This window comes from Alosa sapidissima, chromosome 4 (genome assembly GCF_018492685.1).
Source record: "Alosa sapidissima isolate fAloSap1 chromosome 4, fAloSap1.pri, whole genome shotgun sequence".
Lineage (NCBI taxonomy): Eukaryota > Metazoa > Chordata > Actinopteri > Clupeiformes > Clupeidae > Alosa > Alosa sapidissima.
Genome location: NC_055960.1, coordinates 23,210,923 through 23,223,506, shown reverse-complemented (window position 1 = coordinate 23,223,506; position 12,584 = coordinate 23,210,923).

Below are 12,584 nucleotides of genomic sequence, written 5' to 3'. Positions count from 1 at the left end.
CAGAATTTCAAAAAAATTTTGGGGGAAAACTCTCGGACAGGGAGTTGGGAGTTATTTATAATTTGGCCGGATTGTTTCACTTCCCTATCCCACAACCCCCACACTTTTAAAAAGCTTGATACGCCTCTGACGTCTTCAAACTCATTCTGATGTTACACTGACTTGTAATTGTGGAGAATGAAGTCAGAATCAGAATCAGCTTTATTGGCCAGGTTTGCGTAAACAAACAAGGAATTTGACTCCGATTAACCTTTGTTCTCAAAGTACAACACTCACTTAACATATAAGAATAAAGAATAACAAACATAAAAGAATACAAAGCAGAACAGTAAGAATGGAATGAAGAGCAGTGGAATATGGCTATGTAGTGTAGTTACAGTGTGTACATTTGCAATAAATAGAACACTATGGGTGGGATAGGGCAGTGTAATTGTCCGGGGGGCAATTACACTGAATATTGACACCAATGGGCATAGATAAACATTCTTTCGATGTGTTTCTTTAACTCCAATAGGCTTAAAAAGCCACAGCGGTCCTAGAGGCCAACTGGACATATAATAGTTCCATACTTGTTCCATAGAGGGCAGTAAAGAGCCTTCATTGCCAAGAGTTTCCCACCAGCACATCATCTCACACAGATAATTTTTTTGTTAGTGAATCGACCAGCTCCCTGATTCATGCCTAATACGACTGATGCATAACAACAAGGCAGGGTCCAGCTGACCTGGGGTGGAGCTGTAGGTTAGCCCCTTATGCTCGTCCATTGTGTATCTGTCTGGCAGTGCTGTGTGTTAGCAGCTAACTCTCATTGCTACAAACAAACACACGCGCATGCACACACACACACACATATGCACACACTGTCACACACACACACACACACACACACACACACGCACAGTCACACACACACACACACACACAACCAAGGCCTTTGTCAACTCTCTCACAGGACACCAGTGGATGACAGGGAGGGAAACTAGATCCCTCTCCCAATGTGATCACTGTACAAATGGACAGAGAACACTGCAAGCCAAAGTGTTTGTTGCCTTGTGTGTATCTCTCTCTCTTTCTCTCTCCATCTGTGTATGTGTGTGTGCGTCTGTGTGTGTGTGTGTGTGTGTGTGCATTCTTATATATGCATGTGCTGCTGCCACGCGTTTCATCCGTATTTCAGATGTGGGATGGGTGCTGATGACTCATCTCTGTCCTCCTCTCACCAAACTCTCTATCTCTCTCCCAGCAAAAGCCAGAGTCAACCTCTGCTATACAAAAAAAAAAAAGAAATCAAATCTGAAGATGACCAGGTAAAAGGCTCCAGTAAAATTTAACAATCCCTTGAGGGCATCCATCTTGGTTTTATACTGTCCACCTGTCCGCGTCTCTGCCCTGAGTCGGGGCTCTGTTAATGCTGGCGGTCAGCCACGGCTTTGGCAGCGTGACCCTGACACAGCATCCTGACTGACTGCTGATGCGAGCGGAGCGGTGACTTAGCTAAACTCCTTCCTCCGGTCTCCCCGGTCCCCTTAGAGCACTCACTCACTCACTCACCTCATAGCCTGTGCCCATAGTCTCTTACCTGCTATTAAAGAGTGGGGAGAGATGTAAAACATAGGGTCTATGTGTAGTGTAAGGTCACCTTAGAGCTACATATGACCCAAGACTTGCTAGATAGCATTTAACATTTTCATTTGCTGGCAATCACAGCCGAATCCATGAATGGCATTTTCTCAAGACCATGTGATCATTAGTCATACCTAATTACTTTAAATAAACAGCACGTTGTGTATGGTGGAATGGTCTTTTAACTTGATTTGTTGTATTTTCAGTTACATGACACACAAATGAGACATTTTCCATTCATAATTTTGTGTTGAAGATTATGCACAACTCTTGTGTGTACTGTATTTTAGATGCTTGCCTTTGGATTTATCTTACTATTTACTCTCAAGAAGACAATAGAGGAAAATCTGCCTTTCAAAATTGCCTTGTGGGGGAAATCTCTTGTTGTCAACAACCAGTAAATAAACAAATAAATGATTAGAATATTTAGTTGAAGAGGATTTCTCTTTCTTTGAGAGGCATAAGTGGATGTGTTCAAGACTCATTTTATCACATACCACACAAGTTATAAATATATCTCACATTAAAAGTAGCATGATCAGTGATCATTGTTTTAGCTAAAGATACTCACTCATCATATGAACCAGAAAAAAACAGGCACAAACAAATGATTGACACCAAAAGGACTCTCTTGGTGTTGTCTTCCATGGGAAATCAAACATTCTTGTGATTTGGTATTCTGATGCATCTTCAGAACAGTGTTTATGCCTCACATGTTCGCGCGCAATGTGGACTCCTGAGGAAAAGACAAAGAACGTGTGTGTGTGTGTCTGTGTGTCTGTGTGTGTGTGTGTGTGTCTGTGTGTACGTACAGCAAAGTCCCTGAACAACACAACTCCTCAGTTCTTCCTGTTGCCAGTGCAATAAGGCACTGAGCCTGTATCGATCAACAGCAAGGACAGCCACTGTGCATGAAATTTCATTTTCGAGCTGCTTTGCCAGTCTGCCACCATTGGAATTGGTTAGGTTTGTATGTGTGCCTCACTGCAGAGAGACAGGGACGAGGGATCAATGTGCCCAGTGTGTGTGGGGCATAAAAGGAGCTATGTGTCCGAGAGAGAGAGAAGGCCAGTCTGTCTGTCCGCAGTTGGGCCGTGTGCAGCTGGCTCAGGCGGGCAAAGGGCCAGGCGCACGGGCGGAGCCTGAATGGAGGAGGACGGGATGCTGAGATGGAGGAGCGGTGCTCCCCTGATCAGCAAGACACTGTCAGGTAGAGATGTGTCCGTGGGCGTGTGTGTGTGTGTGTGTCATTGAGAGAGAGAGAGAGAGAGAGAAAGAAGAGGAGTGGTTCAGGAGAATGAAGGACAGAGATGCAAGAGAAGAGAAAATAGAAATGGAAGATGGAAGGGAAGACAGGAAGAGTGACAGCACAAAAAGGAAAGACTGAAAAAAGAGGCAAAGAAAGAAAGAATGGACACATACAGAGAGAAAGAATTATAGGTGAAGGAGAGTGCGCATGGAGAGAGTGAGAGAGAGAGTAAAAAAGAGATGCCATTAGAGAGTGAGAAAGACAGTGAGAGAAAAATATGTGGAGAGAGAGAGGATTGGATGGCTGTGGCAGCCCACTGGGAGCCTGTAGATTTTGGGGTGGCTGCCTTTGTCCTCTGGGTCTCCACTGGCCCAGCTGTCACCAGAGGGCAGGAGAGCAGGCTGGAGAATTTAATGACTATGCCAGGTACACACATATAGCCTCACACACTTCATACACACATGCACACTCACACACTTCATACACATGCACACACAGGCAGACACACACACACGCACACACACGCACACATGCACACACACACACACGCACACATGCACACACACACGCACACACACACACACACACACACACACACTTAAACACACTCACACACTTCATACACGGACACACACACACACACACACACAAATCCACAAATCTCCTAATCTAATCTTTCTTCCTTTCCTGGAAAAAGAAACTTCCTCTTTTTTGTTTCTTGTTCACTTTCTGCTCCCTCTACCTCTCTATCTGAAATATATTTACAAACAACACATTCCTCACATATACCTTACACATACATACTACCGTAACGGAAAACCTATTTAGATGAATGTGTTGCTCTGATGCATCAGCAGTTCTCTGAGAGTCCTCGAGGGAGCACACACACACACAAACACACACTTAGATGAGTATGCCATCGTGGAATGTTTGGAACGGTGGCACACCACCCAAAGTCTCTCCACCCAGATCCCCAGGGACTCTGTCTGGCACACAGGGCATGCCAGACATTCTGCACACAGCCGCACACTCCACAGATGGCACTGCACACTGGCATAGCACTCATACTGCAGGGCCGCACCAGTCCCCTGATGGCATCTGACCCTGGATCGAATCCGGCCCAGATTTGTCCCAGGCCCAGCTGCTGTCTGGTTCTGATGTTCCTATTTTGACTGCCTTGTGAACGCAAACCACCCTGAATGTCCACAATCTTCATTTGACTAGTGGTCCCTCCCCCCAGTCTGGAGTACTGACATACAGTACACATGGATGTGTGATGGTCCATTGAGACTCTCCAACGGTGTAATGTACAGGAGCTGGAGACAAGTACACATGTGTCAGCTCTTGGTAGGCTGCGCAAGGTGTCATACTCACATGAATGTAGAATATTCTAGAATGCTCTTTAAGGGTTCTGTGTTCTCCTTCTGCCTTTCCCTGTTTTCTGTTCTTCTCCCCCTCTCTTCTCTTCTCCCTCACCATACCCTCTGCTGTGTTTCGCCGTTCTCCATGTCTCTTTCGTCACTTCTCCTGCCATCCTCCACTGCTCTGCCACTGCACACACAACACATTTGGTTTGCAAATCTAGGAGGGTAGCATTCCTGGGTGTCATGACGCACTGTGCTGAAACACATGTACTCTTTTAGTTCCTCTTACTTTCCCCCAATACCATATTCCTTTTTTATTATTATTCGCCCCTTGATCTGAAGATATCAAAGCTATGTGAATTCTGTTTCAGTGCAATGGCATGCTGGCGCTTGGCACCCAGTGGGGCCTTAATGCACTATGGAAAAAGCTACACTGCACACTTTGATTTGGAGCAGCTTGGGTCCATATCAGTGGTGCTGTGTGTCTCTCTTGTCAGCTGAATGAAAACCCTCTTCATACTCATACTCACATTAATGGTAAGAAATGAAGTGGTTAACTGTGTCTTAACACCTGCTTTCAACTGAGAGCTTGGGAAACCTCTCTGTGATACCTCATTAAGAGGGTCACCTAATGAGGATGGTCCTGTCACAGCCGAAGTCAGGACTTCCCATCCTCTAATAAACCTACGCCAAGTGTGAAGCGGCAGGAGGAGTGGATAGGTTACTGTAATCTCTAATAGGAAATGTCCAGGTTAATGGCTGCCCCTGGTTTCATATTTTAATAGCTCAAAAAGCGTGTGATCTAATATGCAGGCCATTACTGCCAACAGCCTAATGCGGGCCATTATTCAGAGCTGTAAGACTCGTATGGTCTGGTTATGGTTCTCTGTAGTATGGAGAGAGTTTCTAGAGCAGGTTAGAGATGATTACGGTCAAGTGGAAGGGGGAGATGAATCTCACTCTAAAGGCTTTCACATGCTTGACGCATTGGTCACTGCACGCGGAGTGTGTGACGTCACCAAAGCTCTATAAGCTCATTTCCAGTTCCAGCGCAGACTAGAGTGGCAGCATGTCGAGGTAGCTCCATGTCTTGGTGTTTTTTCTATGTCTTTTGTTTACTTTTTACTTCGCAACTTTTTGGATTACACACTTCGAGGAGTGTTTTTAATTCTATCCTATGAATATGGACCTATTGCAATGCTCCAGCGGCAGCAAACTTGTGTACACAAGGAATCAGCTGATCGCTCTACGACGGAATGCTGGTTGTGTTAACGTCAACGTCCCAGAGGAACTGTGGTGCTTTCGGGGTTGCAGAGCGGGAGTTAAAGTGAGGACGAGGCGTCGGCGTCGGGAGAAGAAGTGAAGATACAAGCCCTCAGTTCCATCAATGGTGATGGGAAACGTGAACTCACTGGTGAACAAGACTGACGAACTGGCTGCCCTGGTAAGAAACCAGAAGTTGTACATGGGAAGTGGACACCTGAAGCGGACGAGGCTCTGAGAGACTGCTTCGAGTGCACTGACTGGAGTGTGTTATAGAATGGAGAGGACTTGACTGCCCTGCTCCAGCTCCAATGGCAGTGGTCTGTCCACCACCCCCTGCTGACTCAGACACTGCTCTTGCTTGCTTGCCTGCCCAACCCCCCCCCATCATCACGGCAGATCAGGTCAATGAACAGCTGAAGAAACTCCGACCTAGGAAGGCAGCCAGGCCGGACAGACTGTGTCCAAGGCTGCTCAAGGTCTGTGCTGCTGAGTCTCTGCCTTGGACGAGTACCAACACTGTGGAAGACATCATGTCTCATCCCCGTCCCTAAGAAGACACACCCAAGTGAGCTTAATGATTACAGGCCTGTCGCTCTAACATCACACGTGATGAAGACAATGGAGCGACTGGTCCTGCGCATACTCAGACCCCAGGTACGTTATGCACTAGACCCGCTACAGTTTGCATATCAGGAGAAAGTGGGCGTGGACGATGCCATCACTTATCTCCTACACAGGACACATTCTCACCTAGACAAGGTGAAAAGTGCTGTGAGAATCATGTTCTTTGATTTCTCAAGTGCTTAAAACACCATCCAACCCCTCAGAATGAGAGACAAGCTCTTGCAGATGGGTGTGGACGCTCACCTGGTATCCTGGATTACAGATTACCTGACCGAGCGGCCACAGTTCGTGAGACTGAAGAACTGTCTCTCTGACACTGTAATCAGCAGCACCGGAGCTCCACAGGGAACTGTGCTTTCGCCAGTCCTGTTTACCCTGTACACATCTGACTTCTGTTACAACACCGAGTCATGCCACATGCAGAAGTTCTCTGATTATACCACAATTGTGGGGTGTATCAGGGACGAACAAGGGGAGGAGTACAGGAGCCTGGTGGAGGACTTTGTGCAATGGTGCAAACTCAACCACCTTCAACTCAACACTTCAAAGACCAAAGAGATGGTGGTAGATTTCTGCAGGTCAAAGCCCGCTCTGCTACCAGTCTCAATTGATGGGGTCAATGTGGAGGTGGTAAACACCTACACGTATCTGGGCTTACAACTGGACAATAAACTGGACTGGTCAGCCAATACTGAAGCACTCTACAAGAAAGAGCAGAGCAGGCTGTACTTCCTGAGGAGGCTGCGGTCCTTCAATGTCTGTAGTAAGCTCCTCAGGATGTTTTACCAGTCTGTTGTTGCCAGCGTCCTCTTCTATGCTGTGGTATGCTGGGGAGGAAGCACAAAGAAGGATGCTGGGCGACATAGGCTGGTAAGGAAAGCTGGCTCTGTTGTGGGAGTCGAACTGGAGTGCATCACTTCAATATCAGACAAAAGGACCCTGAACAAACTGATCAGCACCTTGGACAATGAATGTCATCCACTCCACAGCACTATTGTTAAGCAGAAGAGCCTGATCAGCTGGAGACTTCGCTCACTGTCATGCACAACTGACAGACTGAGGAAGTCATTTGTCCCCAGGGCCATTGAACTGTTCAACGCTTCACTCAAGGGTAGAGGAGATATAGACTTCTCTGCATAGTCTGTCTGCCTCTTCACCTTCTCCATGTTTGTGTACGTACTGTCCACTAGTCGCCCTCACTCTGAACAAGTCAATCAACACTGTTCTGCTCATCTACCCCATGTGTACTTCAACCTTACAGTTACAATAGTATTACATTACATTACATTATTACATTACATTATTATTAATACATGATCATTGCACTGAACTGCCTTGCACTATATTTATTTCCTCAGTCTATACTAATATTGCACTAACCCAACGCAAGGACCACAAGTCAAAGCCCAGGTCCACAACAGTTCTTCACAGCAGTGAGCCAAAGGCATCCCCGCTGGAAACACAGTCAAGTGGTTCAGATCAGCCCAGTGAGAAGCCCAAGAAATTCTGTCCCTTTTGCAATACCACTCAACACTATCTGAATCAGTGTGCGAATTTCCAGATCCTCAATTCGGAGCAGATCGGAAAGTGGATCCAGTCCAATCAAAGATGCTGGAAGTGCGGAAGGGAACACTTATCAGCCGAATGCACTTTGAAGGCTTTCAGAGAGTGTCAAACCAACCAGCTCCACTGCTGAAACCTTCTATGTGGACAGACCCACTGGCAGCAGCAAGGTGCTACTGAAGATGAGCCGGGTCATCTTGAGGAATGGTGACAACTCTTTGGACACATATGCTCTACTAGATGACGGCTCAGAGCGCACCATCTTACTGCATGAAGCAGCTCAACAGCTTGGCCTCCATGGAGCACCTGAAGAGCTGTCCTTGCGCACAGTGCGCCAAGATGTGCGAGTTATCCATGGAGCCACAGTATCACTCTCAGTTTCACCTGCCAACAAACCCAATCAGACCTTCCACATTCAAAGGACATTCACTGCCAAAGAGCTTGGTCTGGCACCACACACTTACCCTGTCACAGTACTGAAGAAGTCATATTGGCACCTCAAGAACTTACCTCTCCAGCCTATTGACTGTGCACAACCCTTGCTCCTCATAGGATCAGACCATCCGCACCTCATAACACCAACTGAGCCGGTTCGCCTGGGCCCCCCAGGAGGGCCAGCTGCAGTCAAGACGAAGTTGGGATGGTCACTTCAGGGTCCCTCTAAGCTCCTTAAACACAGCCTGACCACCCAGCAATGCCTACTGACATCCATTACTCCTGTGACTTCCGAGTTACTCAGCCATGTAGAAAAATTGTGGCAATTAGATATTTTTCCCTACCGAAGTGAGAAACTCGTGACACGCTCAAGGCAAGACACAGAAGCCATTCGGATTCTGGAGGAAAAGACCATTCGCATGGAAGTAGAAGGAGTTCTGCGGTATGCTACTCCATTGCTGTGGAAAGGAGACCTACCTCCCCTGGTTGTTCCGAAGGAATCGGTCATGGCTCATTTGCGTGGTACCGAGAAGAGGCTTGCTAGTGATCCTGAAAAAGCTGCCACTTACAACATGGAGATAAGCAAGTTGGTTGAAGCCGGTTATGTTAAGAAGATACCTATGGAGGAAGCAGCCACAAGTCCCGGGTGGTACATCCCTCATCTTATGGTCCACCATAATGGGAAGAACAGAATCGTTTTCAACTGTTCCTTCTCTCACAAGGGCATCAGCTTGAACGATCACCTCCTTCCTGTACCTGTGCTGGGTGCTACACTGCTTGGTGTTCTCCTCCGTTTCCGTGAACATCCCTTTGTGATCAGTTTAGATATAAAGGGCATATTCCATCAGGTCCGCCTTCTCCCAGAGGACCAGCCACTCCTGAGGTTCCTTTGGAGAGAAATGAAGAAGAATGACCCCCCTGATATCTATCAGTGGCAAGTCCTGCCTTTCGGCACAACCTCAAGCCCCTGCTGCGCCACCTTTGCTCTCCAGAAACATGTGGCCAACCACACGGAGGCTGGAGACAAGTTGCGTACCTCAGTCGAACAGTGCTTCTATGTAGACAAAACTGGTGGATGATCTTCGCCATCTCCTTGCTGAAGGTGGGTTCGATTTGCGACAATGGGCCAGCAACTGCCCAAGCATTATCTGCCATCTGCCCTCAGAGTCCAGGTCTGAAAGTAGTGAACTCTGGTTCAACCAAGACACGACCGACCCCGAGGAGCGCACTCTTGGACTGATATGGCACTGGCAGTCGGACACACTTGGCTACAAGCAGGGCCAGTTGGAGACTGACATTCAGCCCACAATGCGCAGTATTTACAGAATCCTTGCCAAGCAGTACGAAGAGAGAGTTAACCCTCTATGTCCGCAGCTACATCTACTGGACTGTAGATTCTATGACTGTCCTTACCTGGTTGCAATCAGAATCTTGCAAATACAAAGTCTTTGTGGGTACTAGGATTGCGGAAATTCAGGAATTGTCTGATGCTGGAACCTGGCGCTATGTTGACTCGCAAAGAAACCCTGCTGATAACATCACCAGGGGAAAGACTCTGACACAGCTGGTAGAACACACCCATTGGTTCCAAGGCCCAGCCTTCCTTTGGCAGCCTGAAACCTATTGGCCTGAGAAGCCATCTGAACGTTAGCAGATGCTCCAGAGGAGCTACGGAAGCAAACCTTTTGTGGAGCTACGGCTGTCAACAGTGGTCCACCCCAGCTTGATGTCAGTCAATACAACACATTCCAGGAACTCCTTGAAGCTGTAACCTGTCCACTACATGGGGCAGCTTCAGAGACCCACAGCCTATCAGCAGACAACCTCAGGAAAGCTGAATTAGATATTCTTCGTCAAGCTCAGATCGAGAGCTTTCCAGATGACATGGCCCAGTTACAGGCGGCAAATCCAGTCTCAGCGAATAGTAGACTAGTCACACTAGCCCCTGAGCTTGACACCAATACCCAGCTCATTCGGGTTGGAAGCCGCCTACGTAGATGTGATCAACTGGATCAGGAAGTTCAACACCCAATTGTGCTTGATCCTGCCCATCCCATTACAAAGCTGATCATCAAACGCTACGACAACGACCTACACCTCCCCGGTCCAGAAAGGGTATTTGCAGAGATCAGGCGGCGCTTTTGGATTTTGAGAGGCAGGCAGGTTGCCAGGTATACCAGTAACTTGATGCATATTTCTAGCTCTAACATTACATTTGTTCATCAGATTCACAGTGATAAGTTATTAATTCACTGTGACTTAGTTTATTCGCTAAAGTGTGTTAGTTTGTTAGTGCTAATGTTTATGCTAAGACACGTTAGCTCGCTAATATGCTAATGTTTATGCTAATACTAGTGATGGCGAACTGAAGCTTTCTGAACCAGTGAAGCTTTCAATCCAATTGTATCGAAAAAAGGTTCAGTACTCGAAGCTTCAGAACTCTATGAGGACCTCTGCTGGTGAAAGTTAAGGATAGCATTGTGTCACAAAGTGTTTCAGACATTAGCCATGAATGTCTTTGAGTCGAAGATGAATAAATGTTGAGCATGAATTAATGGATAAATAAATAATGTCATAAATAGGCCTAACTAAGCCTATTTTGTACCCTGCATAAATACAAATGTAATTGCCTTCTCACAAAAACAATAAAGGTAGTATTTTGGCTGTGAACATTTCTTGTATTCGTAAACAAATACATCAATTTAGAAGGGAGATGAATAAAGAATGGGCATGCACATTGCACACACATTTCTGTGATTATATTGAGTACGTAGCCTAGACCAATTGTAATCTGGGTTGTGTTCTAACTGTGCGATTCAGTCCTGCACACGCCTGGACTTGAACCTGCGAAATAGACACACCTTAGAACGGGAGTCGAGCGTGCTGATAATTGAGCTAAAAGCCCGGGCTATAAGCTTTTGTGTCAGCAGCACTATTGAGTCTGTTGGCTCTCCTTCTTCAACAACCCACAACGGCGCCCCCTGTGTCGCGCAACTTTAATGCTTTGAATTAAATTTCGAAGCAGTCACATGGGTGTGTGTGAAACGAAGCTTCGGACGTCACTGATCACGTGATTATCACAAAACGAATCAAGCTCCGATACAAAGCTTCACTTCAAATTGGTTAATGTCTTCGATACACGGTTCGAAGCAGAGGGTTCACGGGTGACATCACTAGCTAATACATGCTAGTTTGCTAATATGCTAGCTTTCTTATTTGTTTCATTGTTGGCCACATTAGCGTCAGGCTGCTTATTAGCGTAACAGGTTAGGGTATCAGGTTAGCTATGCTAACTGCATATTTCATAGGACATTGACTTTGACATAGGACATTGACAGGAATTGTCTTTTGTTGCTTTATTTCAGAATTACACACGAACATACAACATACACAATCCTATACATTCCACATCACTCCACATTTTCATTCAACTGAACAATCGTTATTCCGTGTTGTGGGTGTGAAGCATTAATAAAGAAAATAACTCTTTGAACAACAATTTGGTTTCCGTGTTCTGACTGGACACCCTGTAGAGGTTGCTACCGGAAACTAAGAACAACATCCCTCATCACCCAGAATCCTTTTCAGGCTCAGTCCCTGCCCTGTCATGCTTGATCATCCTTAAGCACACTATGTTGATATTTGATTTAGTTTATATAGGATAGTATTTTATTATCATGTTTATTTTCTACTGTCTCTATTGTACAGTGGAGTTTTTTATTTGTATATTACTTATTCTGCTGTAAGTGCATGTTGTGTGTGATTGTCTGTATGCTACTGAGACCTTGAATTTGGGGATCAATAAAGTATCTATCTCTCTCTCTATCTATCTCTCTATCTATCTATCTATCTCTATCTATCTATCTATCTATCTATTTATCTATCTATCTATCTAAGCATACTTGTGTTTGGCAGCGCGACACTAGTTGCCTTCATCGAGGTAAAGAGAGCTATCACTACTGACCACACACTGTCAAAGAAGCAAAAATTGTAAACAAGAGGACCAACTAACAGTGTCAAGAAAGGTCAGAGCAGTAGAGCTACTTTGGTTGAACATAAATATGTTTATCTGTTCATTAGGCCTACCTTTTGCTGGATGTTCTTTTGCACCTACTAATAATTCCCCCATGCTACAACTCCCGCTGGTAACTTTTCCAGCTGAATATTAAAACTTCACGTGTAAACTTCATTACTAATCACATTCACCTGTGCTGCAACTCTCACTGGTAAGTTTGTTTAGCCTACTTCCTCAACTGGTGGTTCAAACTTCACCATACCATGCCATTCCCCTGCGCTACCACTCTTGCTGGTTATCTTAAACTGACAATCAGCCAAACAGCCAAACAATAAAACTTCATGACTCTACAGTTCACAAGTCAGTTTCAATTCTACTATAAACTACTTACCCTCTAATGCCCATTTTTAGATTTAGTTTTGAAAAGAATTTATCTTTATAATTT